At 42.9% G+C, this 20,411-nt stretch overlaps 1 pseudogene; it reads right to left on the bottom strand.

Annotated features, from left to right (window-relative positions):
- Window positions 1–7,379: 7,379 nt before the first annotated feature.
- The window catches only part of LOC111971857 (dynamin-3-like), a 29,804-nt pseudogene continuing 16,772 nt past the window's right edge, over window positions 7,380–20,411 (bottom strand).

Here is a 20,411-nt window from a genome sequence, read left to right as displayed (position 1 = left end):
TAGTTTAGACAGACTGCTCGGTGCATTCAACATGTCAATATCTCTCATAAATAAAAGTAGTGATGAAGTCAATCTCTCCTCCACTTTCAGCCAGGAGAGATTGACATGCGTATTTTTAATATTAGCTCTGTGTACATCCAAGAGCCAGCCGTGCTGCCCTGTTCTGAGCCAATTGCAATTTTCATAAGTCCTTTTTTGTGGCACCTGACCACACGACTGATCAGTAGTCAAGATGCGACAAAACTAAGGCCTGTAGGACCTGCCTTGTTGATAGTGTTGTTAAAAAGGCAGCGCATCGCTTTATTATAGACAGACTTCTCCCCATCTTAGCTACTACTGCATCAATGTTTTGACCATGACAGTTTATAATCTAGGGTTACTCAAAGCAGTTTAGTCAGAGTGTCTGCTTGCTCAATTTCCACATTATTTATTACAAGATTTAGTTGAGGTTTAGGGTTTAGTGAGTGTTTTGTTCCTAATACAATGCTTTTAGTTTCAGAAATATTTAGKGCTAACTTATTCCTTGCCACCCACTCTGAAACTAACTGCAGCTCTTTGTTGAGTGTTGCAGTCATTTCAGGCACTGTAGTAGCTGACATGTATAGTGTTGTGTCATCCGCATACATAGACACTCTGGCTTTACTCAAAGTCAGTAGCATGTCGTTAGTAAAAAAATTAAAAAGCAAGGGGCCTAAACAGCTACCCTGGGGAATTCCTGATTCTAACGGGATTTTATTTGAGAGGCTTCCATTAAAGAACACCCTCTGTGTTCTGTTAGACAAGTAACTCTTTATCCACATTATAGCAGGGGGTGTAAAGCCATAACACATACGTTTTTCCATCAGCAGACTATGATCGACAATGTCAAAAGCTGCACTGAAGTCTAACAAGACAGCCCCCACAATCATTTTATCAATTTCTCTCAGCCAATCATCAGTCATTTGTGCAATCAATCAATCAATCAATCAATCAATTTTATTTTATATAGCCCTTCGTACATCAGCTAATATCTCGAAGTGCTGTACAGACACCCAGCCTAAAACCCCAAACAGCTAGTAATGCAGGTGTAGAAGCACGGTGGCTAGGAAAAACTCCCTAGAAAGGCCAAAACCTAGGAAGAAACCTAGAGAGGAACCAGGCTATGAGGGGTGGCCAGTCCTCTTCTGGCTGTGCCGGGTGGAGATTATAACAGAACTATGCCAAGATGTTCAAAAATGTTCATAAGTGACAAGCATGGTCAGATAATAATCATGAATAATTTTCAGTTGGCTTTTCATAGCCGATCATCAAGAGTTGAAAAACAACAGGTCTGGGACAGGTGGCGGTTCCATAACCGCAGGCAGAACAGCTGAAACTGGAATAGCAGCAAGGCCAGGCGGACTGGGGACAGCAAGGAGTCACCACGGCGGCAGTCCCGACGCATGGTCCTAGGGCCCAGGTCCTCCGAGAAAGAAAAGAGAGAAGGAGAAAATTAGAGAGAGCCAAGATTTTCAAAATTTCCATAAATGACAAGCATGGTCAAATAATAATCAGAATAAATCTCAGTTGGCTTTTCATAGCCGATCATTAAGAGTTGAAAACAGCAGGTCTGGGACAGGTAGGGGTTCCGTAACCGCAGGCAGAACAGTTGAAACTGGAATAGCAGCAAGGCCAGGCGGACTGGGGACAGCAAGGTGTCATCATGCCCGGTAGTCCTGACGTATGGTCCTAGGGCTCAGGTTCTCAGAGAGAAAGAGAGAACGAGAGAATTAGAGAGAGCATACTTAAATTCACACAGGACACTGGATAAGACAGGAGAAGTACTCCAGGTAACCAACTGACCCTAGCCCCCCGACACAAACTACTGCAGCATAAATACTGGAGGCTGAGACAGGAGCGGTCAGGAGACACTGTGCAAGTGCTGTGCTTGTTGAGTGTCTTCCCTATAAGCATGCTGAAATTCGTTACCTGTGAAATAGTATTGTATCTGGTCAAACACAATTTTTTCCAAAAGTTTACTAAGGGTTGGTACAAGGCTGATTGGTCGGCTGTTTGAGCCAGTAAAGGGGGCTTTACTATTCTTGGGTAGCGAATGACAGCTTCCTCCAGGCCTGAGGGCACACTCTCTAGTAGGCTTAAATTGAAGATGTGGCAATATCGTCTGCTATTATCCGCAGTAATTTTCCATCCAGATTGTCAGACCCCGGTGGCTTGTCATTGTTGATAGACAATCATTTTTTCACCTCCTCCGCACTGACTTTACGGAATTCAAAAGTACAATTATTGTCTTTCATAATTTGGTCCGATATTCTTGGATGTGTAGTGTCAGCGTTGGGTGTGTGTCATTATAGTAACTGAATAAGTAGTTTCAATAAATTTGTCAACGGTGCAGCGTCTGGTTGCTCCTCATTACCACACCACAGACCAGCAAATATTCTTTACATCATCAACATATGAATCAGTACAAAACTTATTGTATACCTCTTATACACTATATTAGGCCCAGCCTTTGAAACTATTGGTTTTCCTAGATATGGCTATTATATTGTACACTACATCCTTATGGATTTGGGATAACTGCTTTAAAGCAAATATCTGCAGCGTTAGTAAAAGATGTGATCAATACATGTTGATGATTTAATTCCTGTGCTGTTTGTAACTACCCTGGTAGGTTGACTAACAACCTGATTGAGGTTGCAGCCACTGGTTAGTTTGACGTTTTTTTCTGAGTGGCCAACTTTATGATAGCCAGTCAATATTTAAATCACCCAGAAAATATACTTCTCTGTTGATATCACATATATTATCAAGTATTTTACACATATTATCCAGATACTGACTGTTAGCACTTGATCCTTGACTGAGTTCAGCCGGGTGGGTTGTCTCTCTCTCCCCCTAGGCACTTCCCTAGTCTACCTCTATTTCCTCAGGCAATGTCAAATCAGATTTTGTCACATGTGCCGAATACAACAGGTAGACCTTACAGTGAAATGCTTACTTACAAGCCTTTAACCAACAATGAAGTTAAGAAAAATAAGTGTTAAGTAAAAAATAGATAAGTTAAAAAAGAACAAATAGTTAAAGAGCAGCAGTAAAATAACAGTCGCGAAGCTATATACAGGAGATACCAGTTAGTCGAGGTAATTGAGGTATTATGTACAGTTGAAGTCGGAAGTTTACATACACCTTAGTCAAATACATTTAAACTCAGTTTTTCACAATTCCTGACATTTAATCAGAGTAAAAATTCCCAGTCTTAGGTCAGTTAGGATCACCACTTTATTTTAAGAATGTGAAATGTCAGAATAATAGTAGAGATAATAATTTATTTTCAGCTCAATTAGTATTTGGTAGCATTGCCTTTAAATTGTTTCACTTGTTTTTAAACAATTTAAAGGCAATGCTAGGTTTTTTTCTGAGGTCTTGGCTGATTTCTTTTGATTTTCCCATGATGTCAATCAAAGAGGCACTGAGTTTGAAGGTAGGCCTTGAAATACATCCACAGGTACCCCTCCAATTGACTCAAATTATGTCAATTAGCCTATCAGAAGCTTCTAAAGCCATGACACCATTTTCTGGAATTTTCCAAGCTATTTAAAGGCACAGTCAACCTAGTGTATGTTAACTTCTGACCCACTGGAATTGTGATACAGTGATTTATAAGTGAAATAATCTGTCTGTAGACAATTGTTGGAAAAATTACTTGTGTCATGCACAAAGTAGATGTCCTAACCGACTTGCCAAAACTATAGTTTGTTAACAAGAAATTTGTGGAGTGGTTGTAAAACGAGTTTTAATGACTCCAACCTAAGTGAATGTAAACTTCCGACTTCAACTGTACATGTAGGTAAAGTTAAAGTGACCCTATCTCAATGTAATACCATCTACTGGCAAATGAAAGGGTGACATTTCAATGCTGGATGGCTTTGTACACTGATAAAAGCGTGGCTATATTTCATAAGATTCTGTCCCTATGTTGGCATGCTGAGTGGAATTGTTTGATAATTTTTGGAAAGATCAAATGCATCTATAAAAAGGGGTTCACGGTAGAACTCAAGTATAATGTAACAAGAAGTTAGACTTACCATTCCTAGCCTATTTCAAATCAAAGGACCACAATGTTATAGAAAATTAAAACCCTGTTTATTTAAAACCATAAGTGGTTTGTACTTACACAAAGCACAAGCATTCCAACATTTGTAGACATTTCCATTTGTACAAAACAGTCACAAGGCCACCTTGGTTCTCACTAGCAGACAGGTAAAAAATATATTTATTTATTTATTTAACCAGGTAGGCCAGTTGAGAACAAATTCTCATTTACAACTGCGACCTGGCCAAGATAAAGCAAAGCAGTGCGACAAAAACAACAGAGTTACACATGGGATAAACAAACAGTCAATACAGTCAATAACACAATAGAAATATCAGTATACAGTGTGTGCAAATGAAGTAAGGAGGTAAGGCAATAAATACGCCAATAGTGGCAAAGTAATTACAATTTAGCAATTTACACTGGAGTGATATGTGCAGATGAGGATGTGCAAGTAGAAATACTGGTGTGCAAAAGAGCAGAAAAACAAAAATGGGGATGAGGTAGGTAGGTAGTTGGTTGGATGGGCTATTTACAGATGGGCTGTGTACAGCTGCAGCGATCGGTAAGCTGCTCTGACAGCTGACGCTTAAAGTTAGTGAGGGAGATATGTCTCCAACCTCAGTGATTTTTGCAATTCGTTCCAGTCATTGGCAGCAGAAAACTGCAAGGAAAGGCGGCCAAAAGAGGTGTTGGCTTTGGGGATGACCAGTGAAATATACTTGCTGGAGTGCGTGCTACGGGTGGGTGTTGCTATGGTGACCAGTGAGCTGAGATAAGGCGAAGCTTTACCTAGCAAAGACACTGGAGCCAGTGGGTTTGGTGACGAATATGTAGCGAGGACCAGCCAAAGAGAGCATACAGGTCGCAGTGGTGGGTAGTATATGGGGCTTTGGTGACAAAACGGATGGCACTGTGATAGACTACATCCAGTTTGCTGAGTAGAGTGTTGGAGGCTATTTTGTAAATGACATCGCCGAAGTCAAGGATCGGTAGGATAGTCAGTTTTACGATGGTATGTTTGGTAGCATGAGTGAAGGATGCTTTGTTGCGAAATAGGAAGCTGATTCTAGATTTCATTTTGGATTGGAGATGCTTAATATGACTCTGGAAGGAGACACCTAGCCAGACACCTAGGTATTTATAGTTGTCCACATATTATAAGTCAGAACCGTCCAGAGTAGTGATGCTAGTCAGGCGGGCGGGTGCGGGCAGCGATCGGTTGAAGAGCATGCATTTCGTTTTACTAGCATTTAAGTGCAGTTGGAGGCCACAGAAGGAGAGTTGTATGGCATTGAAGCTCGTTTGGAAGTTTGTTAACACAGTGTCCAAAGAAAGGCCAGATGTATACAGAATGGTGTCGTCTGCATAGAGGTGGATCAAAGAATTACCCGCAGCAAGAGCGGCATCATTGTTATATACAGAGAAAAGGGTCGGCCCGAGAATTGAACCCTGTGGCACCCCCATAGAGACTGCCAGAGGTCCGGACAACAGGCCCTCCGATTTGACATACTGAACTCTATCTGAGAAGTAGTTAGTGAACCAGGCAAGGCAGTCATTAGAGAAACCAGGCTGTTGAGTCTGCCGATAAGAAAACAGTGATTGACAGAGTCAAAAGCCTTGGCCAGGTRGATGGAGACGGCTGCACAGTACTGTCTTTTATCGATGGCGGTTATGATATCGTTTAGGACCTTGAGCGTGGCTGAGGTACACCCGTGACCAGCTCAGAAACCGGATTGCCTAGCGGAGAAGGTACGGTGGTATTCGAAATGGTCAGTGATCTGTTTGTTCACTTGGCTTTTGAAGACTTTAGAAAGGCAGGGCAGGATTGATGTAGGTCTAACAGTTTGGGTCTAGAGTGTCTCCCCCTTTGAAGAGGGGGATGACCGTGGCCGCTTTCCAATCTTTAGGAATCTCAGACGATACGAAAGAGAGGTTGAACAGACTAGTAATAAGGGTTGCAACAATGGCGGTGGATAATTTTAGGAAGAGAGGGTCCAGATTGTCTAGCCCAGTTGATTTGTAGGGATCCAGATTTTGCAGCTCTTTCAGAACATCAGCTGTCTGGATTTGGGTGAAGGAGAAGCGGGGGGGCTTGGGCCAGTTGCTGCGGGGGGTGCAGAGATGTTGGCCGGGTTTTTTGGTAGCCAGGTGGACAGCATGGCCAGCTGTAGAGAAATGCTTATTGAAATTCTTAATTATCGTGGATTTATCGGTGGTGACAGTGTTTCCTAGTCTCAGTGCAGTGGGTAGCAGGGAGGAAGTGCTCTTATTCTCTTTACAGTGTCCCAAAACTTTTTGTAATTAGTGCTGCAGGATGCAAATTTCAGTTTGAAAAAGCTAGCCTTTGCTTTCCTAACTGACTGTGTATGTTGGTTCCTGACTTCCATGAAAAGTCGCATATCGCTGGGACTATTCGATGCTAGTGCAGTACGCCACAGGATGTTTTTGTGCTGGTCAAGGGCAGTCAAGTCTGGAGTGAACCAAGGGCTATATCTGTTCTTAGTTCAAATTGTTTTTGAAAGCGGCATGCTTATTTAAGATGGTGAGGAAAGCACTTTCAAAGAACAACCAGGCATCCTCTACTGACGGAATGAGGTCAATATCCTTCCAGGATACCCGGGCCAGGTCGATTAGAAAGGCCTGCTCACAGAAGTGTTTTAGAGAGCGTTTGACAGTGATGAGGGGTGGTCGTTTGACCGCGGACCCCCAATGGACGCAGGAAATTAGATCCTGGTTGAAAACTGCAGAGGTGTATTTAGAGAGCAAGTTGGTCAGGATGATATCTTATGAGGATGCCCATATACCGCAAACCTCCAAAGTGTCTTTCTGCTATTATAAACTGGTTACCAACGTAATTAGAGCGGTAAAAATAAATGTTTTGTCAAACCCATGGTATACAGTCTGAAAAACCACAGCTATCAACCAATCAGCATTTAGGGCTCGAACCACCCAGTGTATAATACAGATTAGACAGCTCATTGACAAGCTCTGGGTAAAAGTCTCAGGCAAAATGGTAGCTGGATATTTGAGTTTGGAATGGCCCTTCACCTGAATGGATTGGGTTGAAATTATCAATATGGTGATTGCTCCACCTTTCCCTATGATAGACTAAAAGGAATTATCACCACAATGATTACACCTATCCAATCATTTCAGATCTATGAAAGTGTCTGGAATGTAGGGAATAAAAGTGCTTTGGGGATAGGTCTACGATTTGGGGAATTAGTTGAAATAATCCATCTGATTGATAGGACAACTCCATCGTACAGCCTATCAGAGGCAGGGTTGTGTTGAGGGGAGGAGGTCAGTGCGATGGTTTCATGGGGACAGCCGGGGGTTGCCTCCTGGAGAGGGACAGAGAGGAGAAACCATTAATACAGGACACACACACACAATGTATTTTAAAGTATTACAGTACTATAAATTATTTACAAAAAACAATACACCGTAGATCTCCTAAAGCATAGTGTGCACTCTGGAGGAAAATCCAGTTGAGAAATAGTGAGCATTCCTGCTAATACTGACCAGGAAAGATCCCTGTAGAGACAAAGGAATCTTGTGGTGTGTGTGTGTGTGTGCTGGCAGAGTGTTCCTGTGATGTGAAATAAGAGAAAAGGGCTTGTACTTTTCCTGGGATAGAGGTAGAGAAAGAGAGGGTGAGTTATGGAGGGAGAGTTAGGGAGGGGCTTGAGAAGGAAAGAGGGATGATGGGTGAGGCCCAAAATAATGGTTGGAGAGGAAATTAGGGGGGAGAAAAAAAATGTACAGCCCAAAAGCAGGAGAGGAATGAGTGGAGGAAGAGAAGAAGAAGAGCGGGAGAAAGATATTGCAGTAGGAAAAATGGAAAGCGGTCACACAAATCCAAGGCAGGAGAAAGGTTGAGAGAGAGGTGAGAAATACAAAGGGTCTGTATACTGTGGTTGATAGGAAATAAATGAAAAACACATTTTCCAACAGACCCCCACCCCAGCTCAAATAACCTCTCTCTCTGCAGCCCAATGTTTAGCTGTGTGTGTGTGCGTGCCTGTGTGCATGCTTGAAGTACCACAGCATTAAAGAATTCCAACAAATAGCAAATAAATCAAGTTGAACTTCAATAATAATAAAGGTGGGTGCTTATATTTGTCCTATTTCACATACAGTTGAAGTCGGAAGTTTACATACACCTTAGCCAAATACATTTAAACTCAGTTTCACAATTCCTGACATTAAATCCTAGTAAAAATRCCCTGTCTTAGGTCAGTTAGGATCACCACTTTATTTTGAGAATGTGAAATGTCAGAATAATAGTAGAGAGAAAGATTTCTTTCAGCTTTTATTTATTTCATCACATTCCCAGTGGGTCAGAAGTTTACATACACTCAATTAGTATTTGGTAGCATTGCCAAATACTAATCGATATAGGACTCGTTTTACTGTGGATATAGATATGTTTGTACCTGTTTCCTCCAGCATCTTCACAATGTCCTTTGCTGTTGTTCTAGGATTGATTTGCACTTTTCACACCAAAGTACGTTCATCTCTAGGAGACAGAACGCATTTCCTTCCTGAGCGGTATGACGGCTGCGTGGTCCCATGGTGTTTATACTTGTGTACTATTGTTTGTACAGATGAACTTGGTACCTTCAGGAGTTTGGAAATTGTTCCCAATGATGYACCAGACTTGTGGAGGTCTACAACTTTTTTTCTGAGGTCTTGGCTGATTTCTTTTGATTTTCCCATGATGTCAAGCAAAGAGGTACTGAGTTTGAAGGTAAGCCTTGAAATACATCCACAGGTACACCTCCAATTGACTCAAATTATATCAATTAGCCTATCAGAAGCTTCTAAAGCCATGACATCATTTTCTGGAATTTTCCAAGCTGTTTAAAGGCACAGTCAACTTTTGTAAACTTCTGACCCACTGGAATTGTGATACAGTGAATTATAAGTGAAATAATCTGTCTGTAAACAATTGCACAAAGTAGATGTCCTAACCGACTTGCCAAAACTATAGTTTGTTAACAAGAAATTTGTGGAGTGGTTGAAAAACGAGTTTTAATGACTCCAACCTAAGTGTATGTAAACTTCTGACTTCAACTGTATGTAGAAGTGTGTATTAATACGCATTTGGGAATTGGAAATGTGTTTTTTACATATCCCAACTCCCCGAGACAACCTCAGAGAGTGGGGTCACGGTCTGCCATTATCAACAGCATCCCTGGAGCAATTAGGGTTAAGTGCTCTGCTCAACGGAACGATTTTTCACCTTGTCAGCTCGGGGATTCGAACTAGTGACCTTTAGGTTACCGGCCCAACACTCTAACCACTAGGCTACCTGCTGCCCCGAACATCGCCGCCATGGTTACCTGGGTACATTGGGGGAAAATCTGATAAGTCCGCCTGGTGGAGACTGATTGGTATCAGCGTTGTTGCTGGGTGGTCCATGAAGATGAGGTGCAGCACGGAGGAGACTAACGTCAATGAGGTGGGGCCTCTGGTGGGGCTGTGGGAGCAGAGGCTATATGCTTAGGAGCTAGAGCTGTATTACTATGAGACCTGAGGGAAGGTGGTTAGCGTTATGATGTGTGTGCACCCATGTGTGTGTGTGTGTGTGTGTGTGTGTGTGTGTGTGTGTGTGTGTTACCTGCGGCTGGTCGCAGGGGCTCCATGCATCCAGAAGGAGTCAACAGGAGGAGGTAGAGGAGTAGAGCAGGTGGAGATGTCTCCGATGATGGCCAGCGCCTCCTTCAAGGCAGCGTGAGTCCTCAGCACCTCCTCTCTCCTCTGCTCCTGTTCTGGAGACTCATCCATCAACACACACTTCTCTGTTAAAGAGTAGAGCTGCACCAGGAGGTCAATAATGATGTACTCCTTTACCTATGGAGAGAGGAGAAAGAGATTATATATTCCTTCACCAACAGAGAGTTATGAGGGGAGACCGCCGGACAGACACAGACTTACGTTGTTGACCATGAGGTGCATGACGGTCTTGGGCACGAAGTCTCTAATGGCTTTGTAAACGATGTTCATAAAGGTGTCCACCAGGTTCCCGGATGGTCTCTACTTGACGCTCCAACTGAAGGTCCATAGAGAAACTATCACTAGAACTATTACTCTCCTTATCAACCTGGCACAGGAGAGAGAGTGAGGGAGGGAGGGAGGGAGGGAAAGAGTGAGAGTTATAGAGAGGTCATGAGCAGATGAGCTCCTGAATATTGCTGCATTTTACAAAAATATAGATTTAGGGTTGTATAAAATTGGATACTACCTTCCACAACATAACCTTCACTCCAAATCAAAACTCCAAACCTACAACCTGATCTTGGACAAATTACCTGGAAGGATTCTGGAAGGAGTTTTATTACCAAGGATTCTTACTGCCAAGGACTAACCAGCAAACTTTCTGACAAACCAGCAAAAGAAGCACAAAAGAAACCCGAAAATATCATCCAACCTGGAACTGAGTAAGTAATGTTCAGTCGGAAGCTACTTCGAAAGCCCAGAATGAAAAGAACATTACAATAATTTCTAGATGTTTAACTTTCTAAAGACTGAATGCTAAGTTAAAAGGCTACCAATCCTGAAGAACAGACCTGGCTGCAACATTAATAACCACTGAAGTGTGAAGTAAGAGGTGTGAAGGCCCTGAGCCAAACAATGGCAGCAGAGTTCCTCCCCCACCCAAATGCAGAAGCATCTTTGACCCCCTGCTCCATGGCTTCCCTCTGTGCAGAGGTCACCACAGTACAATATCCCTTGGACATAAAAAAAATGACAAGGCATAGAAAGAGTACAAAGAGAAGCTCCTCATGGACAATCCAGAGACACTTTTTGCTGACTGCTACAAAAATCGTAACGTAAGCAACTTAATCTTCAACACAGACCATCCCTGGGCATGGCACAGAGCTATGAGAGCACACTATCCCTCTTAAGAGAGAGGGTATTGGCTGCGGGTGGAAAATCAGAACATATCTTAAAACGAGGACCCTGAGAAAGACCCCCTCTGTCAACCTGTACAAGAATGGAACAGTGGTGGTCCAGGGCAACTTCATACATTTCCAGAAAGGACTTCTACAAAATCAAAGCAAGAGCACGGCAGGAGAAGCTTTCTCTTGGTGACGAATCCCCCACCCCGAGCAAGTCTGATCTACGGCTGTTACGGTGACCGTATTACCGCCACATCGACAGTCACGAGTCATGAAGGCAGTCAAATTCCACCAGCTCTGATGCTACTGATTGATGTACTCAGCACTCTATTGTCCCGCTAATCACTCTGACATCAATGCAAATGTGATCGAAAATCGAATCAAATCCAATTTTATTGGTCACATACACGTGTTTAGTAGATGTTATTGCGGGTGTAGTGAAATGCTTGTGTTTCTAGGTACAACAGTGCAGTAATATCTAACAATTTCACAACAATACACACACATCTAAGGAACGGAATTAAGAATAAATAAATATTTGGACGAGCAATGTCAGAGTGGCATAGACTAAGATACAGTAGAATAGAATACAGTATATACTGTACATATGAGATGAGCAATGCAAAATATGTAAACATTATTAAAGTGACTAGTGTTCCATTATTCAAGTGGCCAGTGATTTCAAGTCTATGTACATTAGGGCAGCAGCCTCTAATGTGCTAGTGATGACTATTTAACAGTCTGATGGCCTTGAGATAGAAGCTGTTTTTCAGTATCTCGGTCCCAGCTTTGATGCACCTGTACTGACCTCACCTTCTGGATGATAGCGGGGTGAACAGGCAGTGGCTCGGATGGTTGTTGTCCTTTATGATATTTTTGGCCTTCCTGTGACATCGGGTGCTGTAGGTGTCCTGGAGGGCAGGTAGTTTGCCTCCGGTGATGCGTTGGGCAGTTTGTGAGGGTTTTAGGTGCCAAGCCAAATTTCTTCAGCCTCCTGAGCCTCCAAATCTCTTCACCACACTGTTTGTGTGGGTGGACCATTTCAGTTTGTCAGTGATCTGTACTCCGAGGAACTTTCCACCTTCTCCACTGCGGTCCCGTCGATAGGGATAGGGGGGTGCTTCCTCTGCTGTTTCCTGAAGTCCACGATCAGCTCCTTTGTTTTGTTGACGTTGATGAGAGGTTATTTCTGGCACCACACTCCCAGAGCCCTCACCTCATCCCTGTAGGTTGTCTCGTCATTGTTGGTAATCAGGCCTACTACTGTTGTGTCGTCTGCAAACTTGATGATTGAGTTGGAGGCGTGTGTGGCCACGCAGTCATGGGTGAACAGGGAGTACAGGAGGGGGCTGAGCATACACCATTGTGGGGCCACAGTGTTGAGGATCAGCGAAGTGGAGGTGTTGTTTCCTACCATCACCACCTGGAGYCGGCCTGTCAGGAAGAAAAGGACCCAGTTGCACAGGGCGGGTTCAGACCCAGGGCCTTGAGCTTAATGATGAGCTTGGAGGGTACTATGGTGTTGAATGCTGAGCTATAGTCAATGAACAGCATTCTTACATAGGTATTCCTCTTGTCCAGATGGGATAGGGCAGTGGGATGGCGATTGCATCGTCTGTGGATCTATTGGGGCGGTAAGCAAATTGAAGTGGGTCTAGGGTGTCAGGTAAGGTAGAGGTGATATGATCCTTGACTAGTCTCTCAAAGCGCTTCATGATGACAGAAGTGAATGCTACGGGGTGTTAGTCATTTAGTTCAGTTACCTTTGCTTTCTTGGGTACAGGAACAATGGTGGCCATCTTGAAGCATGTGGGGACAGCAGACTGGGATAGGGAGAGATTGAATATGTCCATAAACACTCCAGCCAGCTGGTCTGCGCATGCTCTGAGGACACGGCTAGGGATGCCGTCTGGGCTGGCAGCCTTGCGAGGGTTAACACGCTTAAATGTCTTACTCACGTCGGCCACGGAGAACGAGAGCCCACAGTCCTTGGTAGAGGGCCGCGTCGGTGGCACTGTGTTAACTTCAAAGCGGGCGGAAACAAGACGTCGGTGTCCACGATGTGGCTGGTTTTCCCTTTGTAGTCTGTGATTGTCTGTAGACCCTGCCACATTCGTCTCATGTCTGAGCCGTTGAATTGTGACTCCACTTTGTCTCTATACTGACGTTTTGCCTGTTTGATTGCCTTACGGAGGGAAAAACTACACTGTTTGTATTCGGCCATATTCCCAGTCACCTTGCCATCATTAAATGCAGTGGTTCGAGCTTTCAGTTTTGCACGAATGCTGCCATCTATCCTTGATTTCTGGTTAGGGTAGGTTATAATAGTCACAGTGGGCACAACTCAACCTACAACATCTCCTATTCACTTTCTGATAAACTCAGTCACCCTATCAGTGTATTCGTCAATGTTATTCTCGGAGGCTACCTGGAAAATATCCCAGTCCGCGTGATCAAAACAATCTTGAAGCGTGGATTCTGATTGGTCAYACCAGCGTTGAATAGTCCTTAGCACGGGTACTTCCTGTTTGAGTTTCTGCCTATATGAAGGGAGGAGCAAAATGGAGTCTTGATCAGATTTGCCGAAAGGAGGGCCTTAAAGGCATCCCAGAAGTTGGAGCAGCAGTGGTCGAGTGTTTTAGCAGCGCAAGTACTACAGTCAATGTGTTGATAGAACTTCGGTAGCGTTTTCCTCAAATTTGCTTTGTTAAAATCCCCAGCTACAATAAATGCGGTCTCAGGATATGTGGTTTCCAGTTTGCATAAGGTCCAGTGAAGTTCTTTGAGGACCATCGTGGTATCGGCTTGAGGGGGAATATACATGCCTGTGACTATAACCGAAGATAATTCTCTTTGGAGGTAATACGGTCGGCATTTGATTGTGAGGTATTCTAGGTTGGGTGAACAAAAGGACTTGAATTCCTGTGTGTTATCACAATCACACCATGAGTAGTTAATCATGAACCATACACCCCCGCCGTTCTTCTTCCTGGAGAGATATTTATTCTGTGAAACAGAGTATGTTACAATCCCTGATGTCTCTCTGGAAGGAAATCCTCACCCTGAGCTCATCAACTTTATTATCCAGAGACTGAACATTAGCGAGTAATATACTCGGAAGTGGTGGATGGTGTGCGCGCCTCCTGAGTCAGACTAGAAGTCCACTCCGAGTACCTCTTCTCCGCCGGCGGTATTTTGGATCAGCCTCTGGAATTAGTTCAATTGCCCTAGGGGGTACGATCAAAGGATCCGATTCGGGAAAGTCGTATTCCTGGTATTAATGCTGGTGAGTTACCGTCACTCTGATATCCAAAAGTTCTTCCCGGCTGTATGTAATAACACAAAACAAATTCTGATAAAATAAGAAATGACACGTAAAAAAAACTGAATACTGCAAAGTTGCCTAGGGTCTAGAAGCACGGCTGCCCTATCTATCGTGCCTTTAAACTGCTTGCTGTTTAATGGCGCCGATACACTTAATGAGAGCCCATGAGCTTATGTTGCGCAACATTTCTATAGTCTATGCAATTGCGTGAGAAAACAGAGTGATGGCCTATAATAAAAAGAGGAGGATCCCATCAGCTTTCTATAGGCTAGGCCTACTATATGTATTTCTCAACTTTCCTAATCTTTACAACAGGAGTATAGCCTACCTGGCCAGTATTGAAATGAACCATGGGAAAAGCGCCCTCCATTTGTTATTTAAGTGCATAGATGACATGTATTTTTCCCCCTGCCCCGAGACAGGTGCATAATAATGGTCCATTCTAAATCAAAACAAATTTCACACGTGACCGACCGGCTCGATTCGGTCTTATGTGGCAAAATTTGAAATTGTGTTTTTTACATTTACAAAATTAGACACATTAGACAGCAAGAAAATGGTATATCATACACAATAGTTGAGGAACAATGGGAAAGTGATTATGCTTTGAAAGATGATGAACTTGAAAATGTCCCTTGAATGTTTTCGGACACCTAATGGAGAGCTCTTCTTTGTCTACACSCATTCAGCATCGTTCAGACCCTCTAAAGCCTTAAAGAGATGGGTGGGGTTAAGGATTCACATGTGAGGCCATGTACAAAACAACCAAAGCTTTCAAAAGGCTGGTTTATACTACGGGTGGATTCGTAAATTGAATCTGGAGTGCCAGAGTGTGCTCGTTCATAAACTCAGAGCATTGTCAGATTGTCCGTACGTAAATTCAGAGTGTTTCGCTCTCTGAGCGTTCAGAGCGCACACTGGACGCTCTGGCCGAGCAGTAGGGTTGATTCAAGCGTTCAGACCGAACAACAGCACCCAAGCTAATTGGCTAACGTTGGCTAGCTTGCTAGCTACTTCCAGACACAAATGAGAGAACAGCTCACTCTGACAATTTTACTCGCCCTAGTAGAGCTGGTTAGGCTGTTTTGATGTTATCCAGAGCATTGCTGACTGCAACTGTGTTGCTGGCAACATTTTAATTCCGCTTTTTTGCCAACGTTTACTGACACCGAACATATTCAACGGGCGTTGAGCTTATGTAAATTCATCAGTTATTCTGCGCTCTCGCACACTCAGACGAGAGTGCTCTAAAATCACAGCAGATAGCCATAGCAAATTTACCAGCTACGTCTATCGACAGTTGTGAACATTCTATTGAAATGGTTACTTGAATAGTAGTGGAGTATTTTGATTAGACATGTAGCTAGCTAACCAGCTAAACAATATATGTGGGGATATATTTTCCAGTACATGTGTTATGCATCTCAGAATAGTAAGCAGAATCAATATATGGTTAACCATGAAACATGTGTGAGCAGAATGTAAGCAGAATCCTTGTGATTGTGCAAAACTGAATAAACACAGTCCTAGCCATTCTTGGTCATGCCTGGTCTTGTGAAGGCCATTGGACAGACACATTGGTTAATCCGTTATAGGGACCATTAGACATGCACCTGTATTAGGAAGGTATGTTAGTATTAACTAAGTACTATTAGACATGCATCTGTATTAGGAACATATATATGTATTATTTTTGCATTGGTACTATGGTGACACCACCTATATAATCTAAGATGAGCATAAATAAGTCAGAAGTGGGCGTGAACAAGTCAGAAGTGAGACTGAAATATAATGCTGGCGAAAGGCTAAAGGGTATTAATAATTTACATAAAGAGGAGTGACTATGTATGTTATGTAAGTGTAAAACTGTATAAAAGGAGAGTGCTGAGACTGGAAAGATCAGTTGGTCCATGGGCCAGCTTGGCTTGTTACTTTGTAATAAAGTATATTTGAATTCACAAGTTCTGGTATCTGAGAAATATTATTGGGCCAATATTTCTACGACATGAACCATAATCCCAGCTCATAACGTTACCACCTTGCATGAATCTGCAGGTAGCTAACCAACCAGGTTCAATGTTAGCTAGCTAACATCAAGCTATAACTAGCAATGCAAATGGCTCTGAGATACAAGTAATACAATTACACAGATGACACACGTAAAGGTTAGCTAGCGAGTCAGCCAGCTAGCTAACAGTACACTAACTTGAAATGAAAATGACTTTCAGACAAAATTAGAAACGTGTAATATCTTAGCGAGACTATCTTACCAGTATACAGTGGAAGTCGTAAGATTACATACACTTAGGTTGGAGTCATAAAAAAAAATGATAAACCACTCCCCAAAATTGTTTTTAACAAACTATACTTTTGGCTAGTCGGTTAGGACATCTACTTTGTGCACGACACAAGTCATTTTTCCAACAATTGTTTACAGACAGATTATTTCACTTATAATTCACTGTATCACAATTCCAGTGGGTCAGACTGTGCCTTTAAACAGCTTGGACAATTCCAGAAAATGATGCCATGGCTTTAGAAGCTTCTGATTGGCTAATTGACATCATTTGAGTAAATTGGAGGTCTACCTGTGGATGTATTTCAAGGCCTACCTTCAAACTCAGTGCCTCTTTGCTTGACATCATGAGAAAATCAAAAGAAATCAGCCAATACCTCAGAAAATAAATTGCAGACCTCCACAAGTCCTGCTAATCCTTGGGAGCCAATTTCCAAACGCCTGAAGGTACCACGTTCATCTGTAAAAACAATCGTACGCAAGTATAAACACCATGGGACCACGCAGCCGTCATACCGCTCAGGAAGGAGACGCGTTCTGTCTCCTGGAGATGAACGTACTTTGGTGCGAAAAGTGCAATCCCAGAACAACAGCAAAGGACCTTGTGAAGATGCTGGAGGAAATAGGTACAAAAGTATCTATATCCACAGTAAAACGAGTCCTGTATCAACATAACCTGAAAGGCCGCTCAGCAAGGAAGAAGCCACTGCTCCAAAACCGACATAAAAAAGCCAGGCTATCGTTTGCAACTGCACATGGGGACAAAGATTGTACTTTTGGAGAAATGTCCTCTGGTCTGATGAAACAAAAATAGAACTGATTGGCCATAATGACCATCGTTATGTTTGGAGAAAAAGGGGGAGGCTTGCAAGCCGAAGAACACCATCCCAACCGTGAAGCACAGGGGTGGCAGCATCATGTTGTGGGGGTGCTTTGTTGCAGGAGGGACTGGTGCACATCACAAAATAATGGCATCAGGAGGTTGGAAATTATGTGAATATATTGAAGCAACATCTCAAGACATCAGTCAGGAAGTTAAAGCTTGGTCGCAAATGGGTCTTCCAAATGGACAATGACCCCAAGCATACTTCCAAAGTTGTGGCAAAATGGCTTAAGGACAACAAAGTTAAGGTATTGGAGTGGCCATCACAAAGCCCCAACCTCAATCCTATAGAAAATTTGTGGGCCGAACTGAAAAAGTGTGTGCGAGCAAGGAGGCCTACAAACCTGACTCAGTTACACCAGGTCTGTCAGGAGGAATGGGCCAAAATTCACCCAACTTATTGTGGGAAGCTTATGGGAGGCTACCCAAAACGTTTGACCCAAGTTAAACCATTTAAAGGCAATATTACCAAATACTAATTTAGTGTATGTAAACTTCTGACCCATTGGGAATGTGATGAAATGTGGGAATGTTATCTCTATTATTATTCTATTATTATTCTGACATTTCACATTCTTCAAATAAAGTGGTGATCCTAACTAACCTAAGACTGGGAATTTTTACTAGGATTAAAGGAATAATGAAAAACTGAGTTTAAATGTATTTGGCTCAGGTGTATGTAAACTTCCGACTTCAACTGTACATATCAAATACAAATCTTAGAATCAACTATTAAAGATTACCACATCCCACTGGATTCTCCAATAACATTGAATGAACTACAGGACAAAATACAAATCCTCCAACCCAAAACAGCCTGTGGTGTTGATGGATCCTAAATGAAATTATAAAATATACAAACCACACATTCTAATTGTCTATACTTAAATTTAACATCATTTTCGTCTATACTTTATTGGATTGGGGTGATCAGTCCTTGGTTCCAAATATTGGGGAAGATGCCAGAGTTGAAGATGATCACCGCAATCCACAAATTTGACCCCAATAACTACTGTGGGATATGCGTCAACGGCAAACTTTGGAAAATCCTCTGCATTATCATTAACAGCAGACTCGTACATTTCCTCAGTGAAAACAATGTACTGAGCAAATGTAAATAGTATTTTTACCAAACTACCGTATGACAAACCACGTATTCAACCTGCACACCCTAATTGACAAACAAACCAAAACAAAGGCAAAGTCTTCTCATGCTTTGTCGATTTGAAAAGGTTTTTGACTCAATTTGGCATGAGGGTCTGCTATACAAATTGATGGAAAGCGGTGTTGGGGGAAAAACATAAGACATTATAAAATCCATGTACACAAACAACAAGTTAAAATTGGCAAAAAACACACATTTATTTCCACAGGGCCATGGGGTGAGACATGGATGCAGCTTGAGCCCCACCCTCCTCAATATATATATCACAGAATTGGCGAGGGCACTAGAACAGTCTGTAGCACCCGGCCTCACTCTACTAGAATCTGAAGTCAAATGTCTACGGGTTTGTTGGTGCTCCTGTCCCCAACCAAGAAGGGCCTACAGCAGCACCTAGATTTTCTGCACAGATTCTGTCAGACGTAGACCATGACAGTACATCTCAGTAAGACAAAAATAATGGTGTTCCAAAAAAGGTCCGGTTGCCAGGACCACAAATACYTTTCCAGAGTACACAAAAACTATACATACTTCGGCCTAAACATTAGGGCCACAGGTAACTTCAACAAAGCTGTGAACGATCTGAGAGAAGGCAAGAAGGGCCTTCTACGCCATCAAAAGGAACATCAAATTCAACATACCAATTAGGATCAGGCTAAAAATACCTGAATCAGTTATAAAACCCATTGCCCTTTATGTCTGTGAGGTCTGGGGTCCGCTTACCAACCAATAATGTTCCTAATGTTTTGTGTACATGCACAAACTGTTCCGAACTGTTTCGGATGGGAAGCTGTGAGCAGCCAATGACTGAAGGCAAGGGGAGGGGGTAGTAGGGGGGGACGAGGAAGGAGAGAGGTGAAGGGTAGCCAGGCAGAGAATAAGGGCAGGTGTAGGTTATAGTTAGGGTCAGGGATAGGAGGTAAGGGGTCAGGGTTAGGCTATTCACAGTTACTTTATAGGTCATGGTTTTAGGGTTAGAGGTTAGAGTCAGGTTTAGAGTTACGGGTCAGGAGTTTTGACTAAGATACTCACAGTGACTTTCTCGGGATAGACTCCGGCTCTCAGCAGAGAAGCTTTCCAGCTGTCTACCTCCTCCTGAGAGCCAAACGCCAGCTCCAGGAACCCATAGTCCTTATACACGTTCCTACAATTACATTGCATACTGTCAGCTACCTCAAACTACATCACCCAGTCAGCAGCTTCAGAAAACAACTATAKCCATATCCAAGAACCTCTAGTCCTTATATACCTTCTAACAATTATAACAGATACAATCAAACAGTCACCTTCCTCTCCAGGTTTGAGGTTGTATGCCATATGCATACACACGACTACAKCATAGGTCTCACACAGGGCACACACATGTTATCAGAGCTGGAACACACACCTTCACACACAATGAATAACTAAACTCACTCATCCATACCCACAGAGCTTCTTTCTCCCCTCTCTTTATTCATCACCAACCCCCTCTTTTCCTCCCTCTCTCTCTCTCTCTCTCTCTCTCTCTCTCTCTCTCTGTCAGGGAGACGCCGCTGCGTCTGACAGAGGCAGGAATCTGGAGAGGTCTAAAACCCATCTGTTAAACACACACACACACCACACACAGGCACACACATCTGTTAAACATTCTCTTTAATCACTCTGTGTTCCTGTCCTTTTGTTTCTCCCTCTCTCATGTTTTCTAAACTGGTATTGTTGGTTGTGTGTGTGTGTGTGTGTGTGTGTGTGTGTGTGTGTGTGTGTGTGTGTGTGTGTGTGT

This window comes from Salvelinus sp. IW2-2015, linkage group LG13, assembly GCF_002910315.2.
Source record: "Salvelinus sp. IW2-2015 linkage group LG13, ASM291031v2, whole genome shotgun sequence".
Lineage (NCBI taxonomy): Eukaryota > Metazoa > Chordata > Actinopteri > Salmoniformes > Salmonidae > Salvelinus > Salvelinus sp. IW2-2015.
The sequence above is the reverse complement of the archived record's forward strand: the minus strand, read 5'-3'. Positions and strand labels throughout refer to the sequence as shown.